General features: G+C 43.1%; 1 protein-coding gene across 1 annotated transcript in view; it reads left to right on the forward strand.

The window, feature by feature from the left end:
• The window catches only part of LOC306801299 (dynein axonemal intermediate chain 7-like), a 253,256-nt gene that overhangs the window by 163,592 nt on the left and 71,318 nt on the right, over positions 1 to 18,346 (forward strand). The window lies entirely within an intron of this gene.

Below are 18,346 nucleotides of genomic sequence, written 5' to 3' on the forward strand. Positions count from 1 at the left end.
TCACAAATAACAGACCAAGGGGTGCAGCCAACTAACTCTTAGTTTTGTTGGAGTTGACTCAAAACTCTTCCTTCCATCCCTTCTCCAAGAGCTGGGTTAGAGAAAACTTTTCATGTTTTCTTCATGGAAAAGACAATTTGTGGGTACTCTGTTTCTGACCACAACATGCAAAAAAGTGGGAGTTTCCATTCAAAATAGAAAAACTATTGGTTGAAACTATATGTTGAAACTGTAGGTTGAAAGCAAACATTTTGAATTCCCAACAAAAATGGAAAGGTATAATTTGCTTTTTGAGCATAGTTTGCAAAGCAGACAAGTCAATCCAAAACACTTTTTTTTTTTTTTCTGGTAAGTTACCAGCTTGTCACATTGGCCACACAGCTCCAGTGTGTCTCAGGTTAAACAGCAGGACTGAATTTTAGACTATGAGAAAAGAAAGACAGTTTAAAATTACCTGGGTTTCTTTGGTACCTTCTATTTCTAGTGCCTCTGTTTCAAAACTTTGGTGCCTACCTGTGGTTCAGATGCTCTGCAGTTGGTCTTTTTGCCCATTTTCCTCCAATTTTCATCAGTTCTCCAGCAAATGTTACCAGTTTGCTGTCAGCTGGTGGGTGAGTGCTGATCACACTCCAGGTCACACCAGACTGAATCACAGGGATCCCACTCCAGCATTCCATCCTTCCTGAAATGGACTTAGACTTGCCCAATAACAAGCACTCAGAACAAATATGGATCCACTATTCTTCAGACTTTGTTTTTTGAATTGAATTTTCTGTTGATTGTGTTTTTTGCACTTTGAGTTTTTAATTCAGAAAGTGAAGATCTTTATTAAAAACCTAATGCAGAAAGGCTTCATTTGTCAGGATGATGTGAGAGAGATCTCTCTGAAAACAAATATTAGAAAGCCAGAACATTTCAAACAACTGTTTGGATTCTTTCATCAAAGAAAATACCTTTGCAAGTTAAGACAAATCTCTGATAAGGCTTTCTGGTGTGCTTATCTCTCATCTCCCAGAATAGCTTAGCCCTTTTTGCTCCAGGCTGGTTCTGCAAGGAATGGTTGATTTTCTTCACCTTTGTGAAAATGCAGCAGCCTCTAAGAAGGCAAACAATTTGCTGGTTCATCCTGTGAGGGATTGGGGAGGTTACAAAGAGTAAGAGCATTTTCCAGCATGGTTCACTCCTTGAGGAGGTGAAGGAAAAGAGCTTTTCCCTCACTTTACACTGGGAACATGCACTGTCTCCGTGGTTACAAAGCAATAAATGGCATTAAGCCCAGTACTTCAAGAGCTGTCAGGCATTTTGAAGGAGCAGTGTGCACTTTCTTACAAGATTTTCTTTGGGCAGTACTTCCCATCTCCCACACACTCATGGCATGGTACAACCAGGAATAATGTCTAGTGCAGTTAATTTTCAGCTGGGTCAGTGGGGTGAGCAGATGAGCTCCAAGATCCCTGGCACAAAGCAGATGATTTTAAGAAAAAATTCTTCCATATCAGAATGCTGAGGGTGCACAAAGAAGCTGTGGATGCTCCATCCCTGGAAGTCCAAGACCAGGCTGGATGGGGCTCTGAGCAACCTGGGATAGTGGAAGGTGTCCCTGCCCTGGGCAGGGAGTGGGAACTGGATGATCCTTGAGGTCCCTTCCAACCCAACCCATGCTATAATGCTATAATTCTATGATTCTATCAGTGCTAGCTCAGGGGGAAGGCACTGAAACACACTAACAAGCCATCTACATCACAGCCAATTTTTAACAATTTATGTAAATAAATTCAGCACTTTGTTGGGCCCCAAAGTTTCTCCTTTAGACCAAACCCATTCCCCAAAAAACAGTATCTGAAAGAGCTGAGGGATCTCCTTCCCAAAGAACAATGGTTTCCCACCCAGGTTGTGCATGGGTTTCACTTCAGGACAGCTCAGAAAGTGGACTCAGTGAGTCCCTCTTTTTATTCCCAGCTGGGAATTAACCCTGCAGTTGAGCCAGGGTATTTTCAGGTCAGGGCTCCACCACCAACTCTGCTGGCACAGTTGTGTCAGTCAGGGCTGGGATAAGATCCTCTGAAGGCAGAGCTGTGCCAGCAAAAGCACCTTGTGCAGATGGAGGTAAATGCAGAGAAAATGGATCTTTTGTCCTGGGAGCTTCTTTCACATGAGGGAGGTGGAATTCACTCTCTCAGCAGCAGCACATTCTACTCTTAGAAGCCATTATCTTGGAAATGTTTGCTCTTCTGACCAACTATTGTAGCTGGGCTGTCAAAGCTGTCCTGGCTTTCAGCTACCTGAAGTATCCTGATTGTTAAATACTCAACAGTGCAAATTGTTTTGGCCTTGAGTTTCAGTATGACACCATGTTCAGTCCTGGGACAAAGCACTGCACAAACAATTTCTAGCTGTAAAATCCATACCTGAACCTTTCTCCTCGTGTTTAAATTCCCCTCCAATCCCTTCCGAAAAAGGACAGGAGAGATTCAGTGCCCAAAGGATTCATAACCCAGAGCAGCTAAAGTACAAAATGGTCCCAAACTGTACCCCTAGAACAGTCAAACTTCTGACCTCAGCTGTCCCATCCCTGGCTCTTCCCACAGTGTTTGAAAACACAAAGAAAAGCCCTGCACACTGAACCTGCTGCTGAGCTGATGGAAGAGATGCTGTCCTGTCTTGGCTCTGCTGCAAAGTTTCTAAAGTTCCTCTGTTCTGAAGTTTCTAGTTCCAACCCTCCAAAAAGCAGAAGGCCCTTTAAGAAGTGACCAATCTGCCCCAGCACTTGAGATTGTTTCAAGTGTCCAGTTTCAGATGAACAGCTGTGTATTTGATCAGGGACATTGTGTTCCAGCCCCTGAAAATCAAGAAAAAGCAAACTCTAGTTCCTTTTTGAATGAACAAGGAAGCTTTCTATTAAATTTCACATTCCCATGAGGGTGCAAAAGTAATTAGCTGCAGAAACCTCTCCAGCATGAACACTGAGGATGAACCTCAGAGATGTGTCAGCATGGATCTGGAAATCCCAAAGAGCAGTGTTACAAATCAGAAGATGCTGCATATTTCATGTAAAATGTGAGCAAGAGAAAACCTCCTGACATGAGCAGGAACCACATCAGACTCAGCTGGAGGAATCCATACCATGGCAATAGCACAGCTGCTTGAAAAGATTGGGTGTTCCAGACCATTGTCTTCCCATTACCCTGAATCACTGCTGTCATCACAAGCAGGAGAGGAAAGGTTACACTTCGAGAAAGTTTTACATTCTTAAATTTCTGCAAGCATACCAAGGATTTTTCTTCCCTCTTCCTGGAGGTATCCCACTCAGTAATTTAGGTTTAAGTGCACCTTAACTGGGCTGAAATCCTCTACAGCATTCTCTCAATTTCAGTATCAGCAGATAATTGTTGCTTACACTCAGGAGAGGATTTCTGGTATAGTCAGAGCTCGATGGAGCTGAAGAGAAGCCCTTCGGGTACCCAAAGTGTTCAACTTCAAACACAGGACAGAATGTTCACCAGAGGAGTCAGGAACAGGCATAGAGGTGCCAGCAATAACTTTTCCTGGTAGCCCCCACACTGGAATGTCCCAGATAAGCACCTCTCCACTGAAATGCACACACGTGGCTGGCACAGCAAGGCACATACCCAAGCCTGTGAAGCACAGCAAAGTGTTATCAGAGCAAAGCAGGCGTGCTGGATGCAGCAGGACATAACAACCCTACCAGAAATTCCCTTTGTAGCATCTGCCTAATCTGGAGGAGACTTTCCTTCCAGCCACAGCCAAACTCATCCCTTGCACAACACTCATAGTTAATCACAGCTGACCTCACTGCCACCCTTCATCCATGCCTGGCTGCTGATGACATCCTAACCTTAGCTTTGCTCCCCAGCCACCAGGATAACTCTCACTTTTCACATCCCACTAATTATGAGCACGTATTTCTTTCATTCCTTTCAAAATATCTTTCCACATGCCCATTGCCTGGGGGATTGTGTGAATATTTTCCTTAAATTTTCCTGAAGTATCTCAGATACCCAAGCACATCCCCTGGTTTGTTCTTGGCATCAGCTTCGAGCTGGTAATGAAGAAGCACCTGAAGCTCTGCTCAAAGGGATCTCTGCACAATCCTGACAGAACCAGGCTGACAGGCACTCCCCAACCCCCTGCAGCACCAGGACAGCCCTGAAGCACCTCTCTGAAGGGAATCTCAAGCAGCACGATGGGGCTGTGGTGCTGCAGAGTGTTGGAGTCAGTGAGTTAGGGGATTCTCTGAATCCCTCAAGGAGGAATCAAGGTGCAGGGATTGAATTGAAGCCTTTGGATGGATTGAAGTATATTAAGCTGCTTACACATAAAGCAGAAGTAAGTCAGTAAGTTTTAGTAGGAGCTGTAGTGCTTTTAGTAAGTAAAAGGTCTCAAATGCCAGAGTAGCAGAGTGTGTTCTAGTGAAGGTTGAAACACACTGATATCTTCAGTAGAGGCTCCAGGCCCACAGCTGTAGACAGAACTTAGATGTAATAGAGCTATAGTAAGAATATTGCTTACATTTCTCAGATAGAACAAGATATGTCACATGTGTAGTTTATAGGTAACCTAATGTACTAAGAAATTAGGATTCTAATAGGTTAAGGAGTGGTGGTCCGAGTTTGTTGGGAAAACCCTATATAAGAGTTAGTATTGGGGAGAGATAGTGCTTTTGCTTTTTGCCTTTCTTGCCCCTCTGCTTTGCTGCTATTGCTTTTACAGCCGTCAACACTTGAGAAGAAGATAGGAGCTGCCGTACCGACATCGGGAACAGCCTCTGCTTTAACTTGGGGCTCTAAACTAAACCTAATAAGGACTTTGATGTCTGTGACGGAGCCTTGGAGACTGATGTGCTTCTGCAATAAACAACCTTTTTAGCAACTATGAGCTGCTTGCTTTTTTAGAGAATTCCCCGATGAATTTAGTGCCTAGAGCACCGGAGGTCTGAACCTCAGAGCGGAGCAGCCCGAGGGTTCATCCCCCGTGCGCTCCCGGCAGGAGCAGCCGGGACGAGCGCGGATGTCCCTGCCCGGCACACTCGCACAATGGGGCAGTGTCAGAGCCAGCTCTGGCTTTAAGTGGCCTTCGGGAGCGGAAAACAACGCGCTTCAGACATTCCTGAAATATTCGGGCTGAGAGGCTGCGGAGGAAGGCGGCAGCATCCTGCCCAGACGGGAGCAGGAACTGCGTTTGCTTCCCAGCTCCTAGAGATGTGTCCACATCGTTTGTTCCTGGGCTGACCTCTCTGGAAATGCCTTTTGCTGGTGACTCACTGAGGTGGGAAGCCAAACCAGGCTGAGTCAATCAGGTGGCAGGGCCCAAGCAAGTTAATCACTTGAGATTAGTGGAATCTTCTGCTCTGGAGAGACAAGAAGTGATAAGGAAAGTCTTAGGGGCTGGCTGGAGTAGTCACTGAGCTGTCTGACTGTATCAGTCAAGTGCTTGCCATGCTCCAAGCAAAGTGACAGACAGCCAGAAAGCAGGGATTATTTTGTCCTGAAAGAAGAGAGAAACACTGAAAATACAGCTCCAAGGGAGCACTAGGAAATGGTGATCATCAGTTTAGGTACTATTGGTTTTGATCTCTCTCTCTCTCTCCACAGATGTGGAGAATAAAGCTTTCATTCATGAAAGATATCTATTTTTTAAGTTAGAAAAGACATCAAAATGATCCTTGTTCTTCACTTCACTTGTGAGCCCTGTCTTTTTGTGTTAAGTGTAAGTAGAAGAAGAAAGAAAGGGATTTTGTTTAAGTGGGAAGCAAGTCATGTCTGAGTGAGTATGGCTGATAGGAATAGATTATAAATAGAACTTGACTAAACCTATAAAATTAAAATATTTACATTATATACTTAAAACAAATTATTTGAGAACCTTCCATGAGATAAACAATGGGGTAAAAACTAAAATCACCTTCAGCATTCCTGCCAGAAGGTGTGGAAGATGGACTGAATTTCATTTGCCTGCTGGTGAATTGGAGGAATAGTTGCCTCTTCCCACAAAAGTTCCTGAATATCTCACTGAAGTCATTACACAATCAAAACCTGGATGTCACATAATCACAGACTGGTTTGGGTTGAAAGGGACCTTAAAGCCCATCCAGTTCCAGCCCACCTTCCATTATCCCAGGCTGCTCAGAGTCACATCCAGCCTGGCCTTGGACACTTCTAGGGATGGAGCATCCAAAACTTCTCTGTGCAACCTGTGCCAGGGCCTCACCACCCTCACAGGAAACAATACTTCTACTTTTTCAGCTTATTCTTATTCTTATTCTTATTATTCTACTTTATTCAGCAATGTCCCTCTTGAAGTTGGCCAAGCACTTTAACTTCCACCCCTGACAAAGCATCGATTTTAACATTTTGAGAGAAACAGAGAAATGCATTTGGGATGAAAAGATGGATATTTACGATTTCCCTGAAAGCAAATATTCCAAGAACAGCAGCTAAGCAAAAGAATATGAAAATCACAATGTAAACATCAAGCTATTTCATGGGATTGCACGTGCGTTCATCCATGGGTTAGCCTGGAAAAGATGGTGGGAGACCAAGTGAGGAGGTAAATGTTGGGGCCAACAGCACAGGAATTCTGCCAGGCTGCAGAGTCCCTCTGTCTAGTTTGGCTGTACCTTCTGCATCCATTTAAGGTGTCCTGCTGCCACTGCAGCTCCTGCACAGGGACAAGAACAGCCTGGATGCAGCACACTCCGTGAGTGATAAAAGCTCAAACGTTCACAGTAGAAAAAGCAAGGCACAGAAAGCAGGTGAGCACAAGGCAAAGGCAAATAAGCAAACATGCATCTCAGATGAGATTAATGACATCCCCAGCCTGACCTTGCTGAGGATGGGAGCCACACCTCCCCTGGCAGCTCAGTTTCATGGCAGTACCTGCGGCAGTCACGTCTGCTTGGCTGAATGCCTCCTGCAGAACCTTTTACTAGCCCTATCAGCTCATTAATGCCCAATTTGCTAATGCACAGGCACGAGGGATCCTGCATCACATCCTGTCCTCTTTTGCCAAAAAACTCCTGAGAACTTCTTTAAAGAGACAGTGGTAAGAGGGCACCAAGCTGGTTTCACCAAAGCCTATAAGAACAGAAGGTCTGCTCCAGTTTCAGGGAACAGCTGAGTCCATCTTCCAGGAAAGCAACTTTGGTTCCTAAAAGAATGGTTTTCTCTTACAAAGGTTCTTTAAAGAAGTTTCAAATGTAAGTGATCGAAGTACCCACTGCTGTGGGTACTTTCTCTAGTCCTGGGTTCTGGAAATAACTATTTCAGCATTTCCAAATAATTTAATCTCTGTTTCCCCTTACTCAGATTACTTCTTGCATACTTACATACAGCACTGCTATATTTGTACACAAACAACCTGAAAATTAAAAAAAAAAAAAAAAAAAAAAAAAAAAAAGGCAGGAAATTCCAATATGAGACCTTTCATTTATACACAAAACACGTGCAAGGGACATTAAAAGATGTTTCAATCCATTTCAGGCATCTGAGGAATGATGTTTTCACATTTAAGATAAAACAAGTCAGAAGTAATCACTATCTTCTGGCAAGTGTTTTTCAAACACCAAAGTCCTCCTTTATGCTTGGGAATCAGGGCTTTAGACTGGATGACTTTTAAAAATCCTCTTTTAAAGTATATGTCTATACTTTTACATATACATAAGAAAACACTTAAGCTGGATTCACTAATAATTCAATAGCATACTTAAGATGTAAGCCTATTTAAAATAATGGATGAAATTCTTACACTGATTATTAAAACATAAGTTTAATATATATTCTTAAAAATTAAATAAAATTCAAGGTGAAAATAATGAACATTTGCTACTTAAGTTTTAAAGAACATAAAATCAGCCCAGCTGATGGAATTACCATCTGAACATCTGGAACAAGAATTGGCTGAAGTGAACCAGCTTTTGATAAAAAGGGATTTTCCTACATGTGCAGAAAGGATATTGGAGCTGAACAAGCTGAGTAATCTGAAACAGAAATAGCAATAAGTTCAAAGCTCAGAAAATAGCTGGGGACTACTCACCAAAAGTTTGTGTTCCTGGTTGAACTGTGAATAATAGCAGGGAACGGAAGTGCCACCTCTCTTCAGGATTACATTTTGAGGAATACTGGCCAGCAGCAAGCACTTTGATTCACCACCTGTAAATGATCTAAATCAGCTATATTTTATGAAAAAATATATAGCGATGAGCTTTGCATGGGTTCTTGTGTGGACAGCATGCCTGTAATGCTCTGGCAGGTTAGTCAGATATAATAAATAAATAAACATGTGATACATGGCCATGTCCCTGCAGGAGATAAACTGAGCTCCCCTCTCCTGCAAACACAGGAGATCATGGGAATGTTCCATTAACACATTTCTTATGATTAAGTAGGATGGAAAAAGGACTTAAAAATCACAGGTCTCTCCTGTCCCCCATTGTCACTCAGCCCACAGAATGCCCCTGGGCTGCAGCAATAGTGTGGGCCCCCAGTGAGCTACCAAAGCTGCTTAAGTGTGGGGGGACATTTTTAAATTCAACATGCCATATTTTGCACATAGGAAGGCAAGCTGCCCTCCTGCTTTCCATGAAAATTATGGAGCTGATTGCCCCTGCATTAACAAGCTGGGAGACAAAAATCAAAGGAGAGCTGGAAAACTACCATGGACCCCTAGTGACTTCAACCAACATGAGTTTCAGGCAAATATTCCTTCAAAACATTTGTCTCATCAAACCCAAAGGCAGCCATGGCATTCCCAAAAAGGGGGTGTCAGAAGAAGGGGGATTGAGAACACAAAGATAATGTAATTTTGAACAAAACCCAGAAAAAAGTCACAGCAAGAAGAGATGCCAAGAGACAAAATGGCAACCTCCAGTCATATTATGCTTGTCTTTGCCCTCCATCCCTTGTTGTAACCTGTTGTAGGTATTTGTCTTAGAGCTTCTGAAGGCGAGAACCTACAGCTGGAGGACACCAGGGTGCCTCTGTCTTGGTGAGATAAACACCATGCAGGAGGAGCAAGAACATCTCTCTGACAGCTGAAATTTCCATCTGCACTCTGCTTGGTGAGGGCTGGTATCATTTATTTGTTGGTGCCCTGCAGCAGATCTGCCTCTCTGCTTGAATGCTCCCACTTCACAAAAAAAAAAAAAAAAAAAGCCCCTCCAGCTTTCTAGACCAGCTCTGTAGCTGGCAGGAGGGGGAAATGTCAAACTAGCACAGAATGATATTTAAAGAGAAGCATTACCCAGCAGAGCAGGCAGGTCTGCAGGGGATGTTTCTGAACCAGAGCTGGGACAAACTCTGGAATAACATTTCCCTGCTTGTGCACTGGTGCCCTCACTGGGATTTACCTGTCTCTGTGGCCATCCCTGCCTGTCAGTTAACCCAGAGGTTCCCTGTGGTGACACCAGGCCAGATGCTGAGGATGACAGTGCCACTGCTGTGATTTCTCTGGCTCTGCGAGCTGGGGAGCAGGTGCAGCACCCAGGGAGGGTCTCTCTGACATATTTGGGTTCCTTGCACATTCCCAGCTTCTGCTACGCACACCATGGTCAATCTCCTGTTCCCACTTACTTTCTGGTAATCAGGACCACCATCTGGCCCAATGTGAGCTCTGCCTGGTGGGAATGTTCTACAGGACTCTTTCAAAGGCAGCACTGCTCAGCTCAGTGACTGGCTGTAAACAAGGCACTGGAAGTCCTGACTTCAGGAACTTCATTTAAAAAAACTGGGATTTTTATTTAAGAATCCCTTAATCCAAGATATATCTCACAGTAGCTGTCTGGACAGTAATAGCTGATGAGGAAGAAAGGAGAAGAGACAACTGAGATGGGATATTTCCAATATGCCCAAATATTTTAAGGGTGTTTGTCAAGAAGAGGGGAACAGGCTCAAGACAAGGGACAATGGGCACAAAGTGGAACACAGAAAGCTCCATTTGAACATGAGGAAAAATTCTTTACTTTGCAGGTGACAGACCACTGGGAAAGGCTGCCCAAAGAAGGTGTGGAATCTCTTTCTCCATAGAGATTCAAAACTCACCTGGGTGTGATCCTGTGCAACCTGCTTGAGCAGGGGGCTTGGGCTGGGTGATCTCCAGAGGTCCCTTCCAGCTCCATCCATTCACTGATTATCAAGGCCAGGATCAAAACAGAAATTAGCTCCAACCCCCTGAGAGAAGTGTGCAGAAGCAGGCATACAACCTATATACATATATATAACATATACACATGTATATAACCTATATACAATCTTCTAGAGATTTCAATCCTCTCTCAGACTGAGGGAATAACACCAATTGGCACTTTGCACAACACAGGGAACATGCTAAAATCACCTGAAGGGACAATTACAAGTACAAACCCAGCAATGACCCAGGTACACCTGCAAGAAGGACACTTTGGCCACACAGTTCTTTGTAGTAGGACACTAAAGACTTTCTATTCTGTACTAATGTGAGGGGACAACAAAACTACAGCTGCCATTGGCACTCTGCTGCATTGCAGAATTACATCTTCAGTGCATCATTACTTGGGGATGAATATTCAACTATAGAGAAGACAGCTGGGTGGGCTATTGTGAGACAGGAAATCCTATAGATAGCACAATGTTCATCTCCACATGCCATTTTCTACAAAAACCTTCAAAAGTCAAGTCACAGTAAGAACTCACACTCACTGTCAATCTGATGAGGTTTAAATATAAACAGAGATTGATGTAACAGCAGTGCAGGGCCAATGTGTGCACAAGTTCTTATTTTCTTCAGACGATCACGGATCAACTCCATATGCTGGTTTTCTAGTCAGCAGCTGTGTCCCAGCTATTGATTAAATTTCAATTAATCAAGCAGAAAAAGGGTGTCTCTGCTTGCAAGTTCAGCTTCTCAGACTCCAGTTTGGTTCATTGTGCTTATTTTGCTTTTCAGGAAGAACTATCAACAAAATCATCACTGTGAGGCTGCAGCAGCATTCCTTGTCAGGCAAGGAGAGCCAGCAGCAGGAAAAAACTGCTTCTCCAGGCCTTCTAGTCCAGCCACTCCACTCTTCTCTGATACACCTCATTATTGTTTTATCCTAATGGCACACCAATTCATTAAAAAATTGGCAAGAACTTTCCATCCCACACCTGAGCTACAGTACAAGCTGTGACACTGATTTCCTTATGGCATTAACTGTCTGCCCCCTGAATATTGCTCAGAAATGCAGCCTCAGCTTGACAATAATTACATTTGGCAATTATTAACTCTCCATCTGTGCACCTTCCCAGGTAGGAGAAGCCTTCTCTTAGCTTTGAGCACTTTATGATTGTTCCTACTGTAACAGTGAATTGATTCTTCTCAAGGAAAGGCCTTTGAAGTGTGGAGTGCTTTGGGCTGTGTTTTCACAGGTGGGAAACAGAGACAACAGATGAAGTCCAAAGGTCACCCAGGATGCAAAGCTGAAAGACTAAACACAGAGATCCCAACACCAGACTCCTTGTCTAAAATGCACAATGGCTGAACTCAGTATTCCTGTATATATGATGTGAGGCAGAATAAAAACAACAGTGGAAAGAGCTTCCTTCTATTTTCCTTTTCTTTCATGGGCTTACAACAGCATCTGCACCAACACCCATCCTTGAATGCAAAGTGTGCCCAAGGAGCCTGCTCTAGCTCCCTGTGAGGCTGAGGAACTCTCAGTTGCCCTTGTGAGGCAAATGATGTTGTGGACACTGATGCTAAAGCACTGAAGTTCATCCATATCCCCAGCCACTGCCAAGAAGCAAAGCTGCTGAAGTCAGAACTCACACCCCCATGCCCCAAATCACAGGATTTTATGAGAAATAGAGCTTGACATGCTTGGTGGTTTCAGCCTCATCATGCCAATGAAAATGGCAAAAAGGTTTTTGATGTTAGCTCTAGGGTCCTCATTGGTTTTCAAACAAAAATCTGAGGAATCCCAGCCCCAAAAGTTTTCCTAGCTTGTTTTGTCTCAGCTCAGCATTTTTCTTTTCTGCTTGCTCTCAGAAGCACTGGTGGCAGGGATCACCCTTTACCTGGAGAGTCTCAGAACCAAAAATTACAAATTACTCCTCTGCACAGCACCCTTTGGCTAACAACCTGCTACATAAGTGGGGACCCAAACCAGGTTATTTCAGCATTAGTAACAGATTAGGAAGCAAAACCTCCCTTTCCCAAACTCTAGGTAAACCCCACATCACTGGGATTCAGTGAGCTCCAAACAGCAGTAACACCCATGCTATCTGATCAAGGTTTCAGATTTGGTGGCCTAATTCCTATTCTCAGCTTTACACTCATTTAAGTGATGTAATTCTGCCACTGACAAATTACCCCAAACGAAAAGCCAGATAATGAGATTTTGCAGATTAAGTCCAGGTTTCTCATTATAAAGACTAAGTAGAAACCCATTGGAATCCTCCTTATTTCAGAAGGCAGATGAGGTGAGACACTGAGTTACCACGGGGTTGGACAACACAAAAGTGTCAGGCTTGTTGAGTGCCTGTTTTAATCTGGACTCATCTTTACACCAAGACTTGCTGCATATGGAATGGCACAGGCACATTCAAGTGATTGGAGAGTGGATATTTCTCAAGTGTGAGAGGGTCAGGGCCTCAATTCTTTTGGAAATGCAGGCAGAGGCATCATGTCACTCCATCACTGAAAACACAAGCCAAGGGAGAGTACTGACCTAATCCTTTCCCAAAGAAAGGCTTGAGGAATGTGTGGAGCAATCCCAGCTGGGCAACTCAAATCCCAACAGAGTGTTAGTTTGAATTTTCCTCACAATTCACGCCTACCTAGAGATGTCAGCTATTTGGAAGAACACACCAACTTCAGCAGCCAGTGAACAGTTTCCATCATGTGGAGAGCCTCATTCCTCCTTGTGAACAGGACTGTGCTGCCTTCCTCATCTCCTCCTGGCCCCAGGAATCTTTCCCTTATTCCTACACACAGCCACACTTTCAACAGGCAGGATCAGAAGACATTTCCATTTGGGTCTGTGGGCTTTGGGAAAGTAAATTCATGGCTAAAAATGCACAGCAATCATAAGAATGGCTGTAACAATGAGAACCAACAGGCAAAGTTAAAAATGTGGAAGTGCTATCCCAAGTTGACAGATGGGGAGTCACATCTGCTCACTAAAGTTTGCAGCTATTTTTGTGTGGCTTTGCTTAAGCCAAATGATGGCTGAATCCACATGTTTATCCTGGCTTTGCTCTGCAGCCAAGTTTCCTATTTCCATAGAAGCTCTGCTCAGCTCACCATTAATATTTGTCCTGGAATTTCAGCAAAAGGCCCTTGAGTTCCCAAGTGCTGTCTCTGATGCAGAAAGAACTCAGCAATTTGTTAGTTGTTTACACATTCTTAAGAAAATGTTACCAGTGTTTTCCTAATGTTAATGATCTTGTGTGTTTCTTGGAGAAATATTTCACCTACAATTGCTGCATTGAAAATCAAAGTAGGTTTGAAATTGTGGGCAGATCACTTCTCTATAAGTTTTAAGGGATTGCTTCTATTTAAGTTTTCTGTAATTTTGCATATATCTCAATATAGTTAAGATGCTGTAAATATTTGCTAAAAATTGATTAATTTTTTTGCCTGTGGCTCTACCTGTTTTTCTTATTTTGTATCTTTTTTACTTTCAGTGCAGAATTACTGTGCTGCCATGAGTTTCCACTTAACCATCCACTAATGCAGCAATTTAATTGTGGAATTTAATTTTACCATGTACACTCCAAGAGTAAATATTTATTTAAACACGGGGATAATTCTAAACAGAGCTAGTCCAGAATAAAACTACTTACATTAAAATATCTGCCAGATTAAGCTTCTAGGAAATGTTTACACCATCCTGAGAGTGCTGTGTGGAGAATCCCAAGCTGGATCTGGAAGTAGCTGGTGGGAAATAAGCCAGTTAGGTGGATCTGGTGGGCTTTGCTCCTGTAACTGGATTATTTCTGGGACTCACTGGTGTGCTGATGGTGCTGTACTGTGCCAGACACAAGCAGCCTGGTTTGAACCAGCCCTGGGCTTTCTCAAGCCAGTGCTACACAGCATTATCACATCATTGGTGGCATCAGGAAAGCAGGGATCTTTCTGCAAGAAAATGCTCCAAAAATAAACAACATCCTTCCATTCAGAGCAGGTTTACAAAAAATACTGGTTATGCCATTTCCAGTTCTACAAAATAAACAATGTGAAATGTGAAGTAATTTCATTGTTTTGACACAAACTTCTTGTCCAAATGCTGGTTTTGAATCTGACTTGTTCTCTGAGCCATTACCTGTGGCACTGACCTGGAGTGTATTATGTGAGCATTGCTACATTTATTTTTTGCTTCTTCATTATTAAGAGTTGAACATAACTTTAACCTCTCAGTTCCTAAGAGTCTCAACATTTAGAAAGTTTGGATTATTAAGAGATGCATTACTGTGCCTGCAAGAGTCAAAGCAAGTTCTGTTACAATTATCTCATCTGCAGCCTGTGTGAAGTAAATATGGATTTATATGTCTAAATGTTCATAAATCTGTGCAATGATAACTGCAGAGGAAGAACAAGGGGAAAAATACAGCCTGTCTGCAGAGAATTTATACCCAGCCCATTTTTCAACCTTGAACTTCAGTTTTAGCAGCTACCTTGCAATTATTCTTAATATTGATCTTGGCCATGCTGAAGGCAAAGATTCCCCCTGACTGCAGTGGGGTCAAGTTTGTACTCAGTTTTTGTTAGTATAAATCAATTGCAATCTGAAAGTTCACTTAGGACATACTAAAAATCTTGTAAATTCTGGTCTGCATGCTCAGTGAAACTCAACTTTCAGAAGAAACAAAAGCTCATCTTCCATTTGCATTTGTAGGGTTGGAAGATGATTCCCAGGTTTTTTAATGACAAAGGAAGTGTGCAATCATTCATTGCTGCACACAAGATTAAATTGGGCATTTCACAGAATTACAGATACCAGTGCCATAAAATTCTTTGCCCATCAGTGACCAAATGAAACTACCTATGAAGGTCTGATAACCTGGAGGAAAAAGATAATCTGGCCATCCCACACCCACATCTGTAACCTGTTCTTGGAATTATGGAATCATTTAGGTTAGAGAAGACCTTCAAGATCAGTCAGTCCAACTAAGCCTAACTCTGGCAAGTCCACCATGTGTGTAAGTGCCACATCCAGAGACATCTAATGGACTGCTTTAGGACTACTGGAACAGGTTAGAAAATCATCCTGCTGTGAGACTGAAATGCCTGAACTCTGAAGTTTTACTCCCCATGAGAATCACAGAATGGCTTGAGTTGGGCAGGACCTCAAAGCCCACCCAGTTCCAACCCCTGCCATGTTCAGGGACACCAACCTGGCCTGGAACACTTCCAGGGATGGGACTGCCACAGCAGGTGTGGAATAGACTAAGTGGGAAAATAATCCCCTTGGAAATACCTTCCCTTGCAGCTGCTCACCACTTTAAGTTACCAACCCTCATTACCAAACCTGGAACATCAGAAAAGTGCCCATGATGAGAATGTTTACCAGAATGAGTAAATATTTGGTTTAAATGCAGCAAAGATGAAAAGGGAGAGAGGAGCAAACAATCCATCCCCTTTTGCTTTATCCCAAAGGAACTGAGGGAGCAGCATACCACACACTCATACAAGCATGTTGCTTCCAGCATGGGATAGAATTGTATTTTAAATTATTTTAGATTATTTATAGAAGTAGTTGTCTTGACTTTCTGCCACCCCCTGCCTTTTTTTTTTTTTTTTTTGATGGCAAATGTGTGTTTCTTGCAGCTGCATCTGGAGTTTCATCCCATTTGATTTTTCTGTTTATCTACAAGCTCCCACAACATGGGAGTGTTTCCCATGGCTCTTTACCAAAGCAACTGTAAGAACCCTGCAATAATGACCTTTGATTCCTGAGATATACAACACGTGTCTTCATATTGGAAACTTCACATTCCTTACAGAACTTGGATACAAAATATATAAAAATTACCACATGAGACTAAATACATTGTTTTGGTTTCTTTAAAGACAAGGTAGGAGCAGGCAGTAAATTACTGCAATAAACCACAAGCCAGGCAGCTCTGAAAACTGTTGTGATTTAAGAAGTTCTAAAGCCTTTAAAGTCATGAGTAACAGAGAGACAGAAGATAAGAAACAACTCTTTGCTGGCTTTTCCCAGCTCCAGAAGCAGCAATCCACAAATCAAACAGAAATCTGCAAATGAAACTAGCAGGAGCCCAAAAGAGGAGAAGCAGATCTTCCTGCAACAATTTTCTTAGGAGTCAGCCTGTGTCCATTGCTGCCCCCAGGAGAATGAGCATCCTGAACACCAGAGGGGCTGGAACATAAATTTGGTGAAGACAGAAATGCAGGCAGCCCAGAGCTGCTCAGAAACAAATTTTAGAAGCTGTTTGTAGCTTGCTGAAACAAAACTAAGCTCACCTGTCTTTTTGTTTGATAAGGATTTATGGTCTTTCCAGTGGTACTGAAAACAGTATCTGATACTGGAACTGCATTTGCAGATTTAAAAAAAAAAATCCTAATATTTTCTTGAAGACCTGGAAATCAAATATATATAAAGCACAAAGGAAGAGGAGGGGCAGACACTGATCTTTTTTCTCTGGTGACAAGACCCAGGGGAATGGAGCTGTGCATGTATCTGTAAGGGACAGAATGAATATTTTGGGAGAAAAATGAGGAACTCTGTAGTGGACATGTAGGGAAAATTTTGGAGGCAAAACCTGATAAAATCTCTGGGGGAGAGAATGAACACTTCCAGAGAAAGATGAGGTGATGAGTAGTGGGCATGTAGGGAAAGATGTGGGGGTAAAGCTTGAGAACAGCTCCATTAAGTAAATACTTTGAAGTAAAAATGAGGGAATCAGTGGTGATAAAGTAAGGGAATTTTTTCTTTCTACATTGTGGATAACTGGGGAGAATATTTGGGATAAAGAAATGAAATACACAAGGCAGCTTCATGTTCCCAAGGGAATGCTATAGGGATGTGCAGCTTCTGAACTGCACAAATAAGTCAGGCTCCCACAGAAACCTTCCAAAGCTGGAAGGGACAGGGAAGAAAATTCCAAGAGTGCTGTGGGAAGTGCCTTCTCCCAGGTCATATTCCTTGTCCCTCTCTTGTTCCCAGCCCGGGTCTAAGCTGGTGTTCCCTGAGTGCTGCAGTTCCCTGGGTGTGGAGGGAGGAGGTCTCTGCTGGAGAGTGGGAGAATTGTCCCTGCTGGTTGCTGGGTCCTTGGTGGGCAGAGCACTCTGATCTTGGCAAGATGGGTTTGTGGGTATTGAATAAATCCTACATCCTTTTTAATGAGTTGTTTTAATTAGCCATCAGCAGGGACCTCTTTTAGCCAGCTTTAGTAGGGGTCTTCCCAGATTTCTGAGCTTCACAGGGCAGGAGAATGACTTGGTTTGGGAACTAAACACTCCCGAGTCATTTTCTGGAAACACCTCCATGTTTCACAGCTTATCCCTGTGCTGAAAAGATCCCTCTTTCTTCCCGTCAGACAATTCCAAGGCTCACTGCTCCCATCTGGGAACAGTCCCCAGTCTGGATCTTCTCATGGAGTTTCCCTGCTGGGATCCTGCTCAGGAATCCATGGGGTACAAATTTAGCATTTAATTCTTCTCACCCCTGCCCAGTTCTAATTACCAAGGATTTGGTGTCTGCCTTACCTGGCTGGAGTCTGGTTCCAGCTCTGTTCTTAGTCCTTCTGCTGCTTTCCTTTTCCCAGGAATTCCACCAACAGTGACAGTGTTTTCCACCTCCTCCAGTATTCCCTCTCTTTGGTTTGGTTGCTGTAAGAATATCAAAACCTGGGCCCCCAGGGCTTTTTTATCATTAATTACCTCCCCATATTTGTTCATTTCCAAATATTATCTCCTTCCAACAAGGCACTGGGCATCCAAGGAAAACAGAACCACTGGCTGCCCCTCTGGAATGTCAGGGCTTGGAAAAATGGGCATTTGGGGATTTTCCTGGTGGTACCCATGATGTGTATTTTACCTAAGAGCCCCTTCCCACATCTTACCCTGTATCCACCAAAAACCCACCTGTCAATTCCTCAGCTGCTTCCTCCCTGTTTTCCTTTATCCAACAGAATTTTAACAGGTGAATATTCCCCTCTGGAATAGCACCTTTCATTCCAAACATAATAACAAACAAATAATTTCCTTTGACCTCCATTATTAGGATTTCACCAAGAGCTGGTGGATGGAAAATGATCCTCTCCTGGCCCCTGCTGGATTTCTGGAGCAGGGATTCTCTCCCCTTTTCCCTGCCCCCTTTCAGGCTTTGTTCCACAGCTTTTGCTTCCAA

Source organism: Erithacus rubecula, assembly GCF_903797595.1.
Source record: "Erithacus rubecula genome assembly, chromosome: 4".
Classification (NCBI taxonomy): Eukaryota; Metazoa; Chordata; class Aves; order Passeriformes; family Muscicapidae; genus Erithacus; species Erithacus rubecula.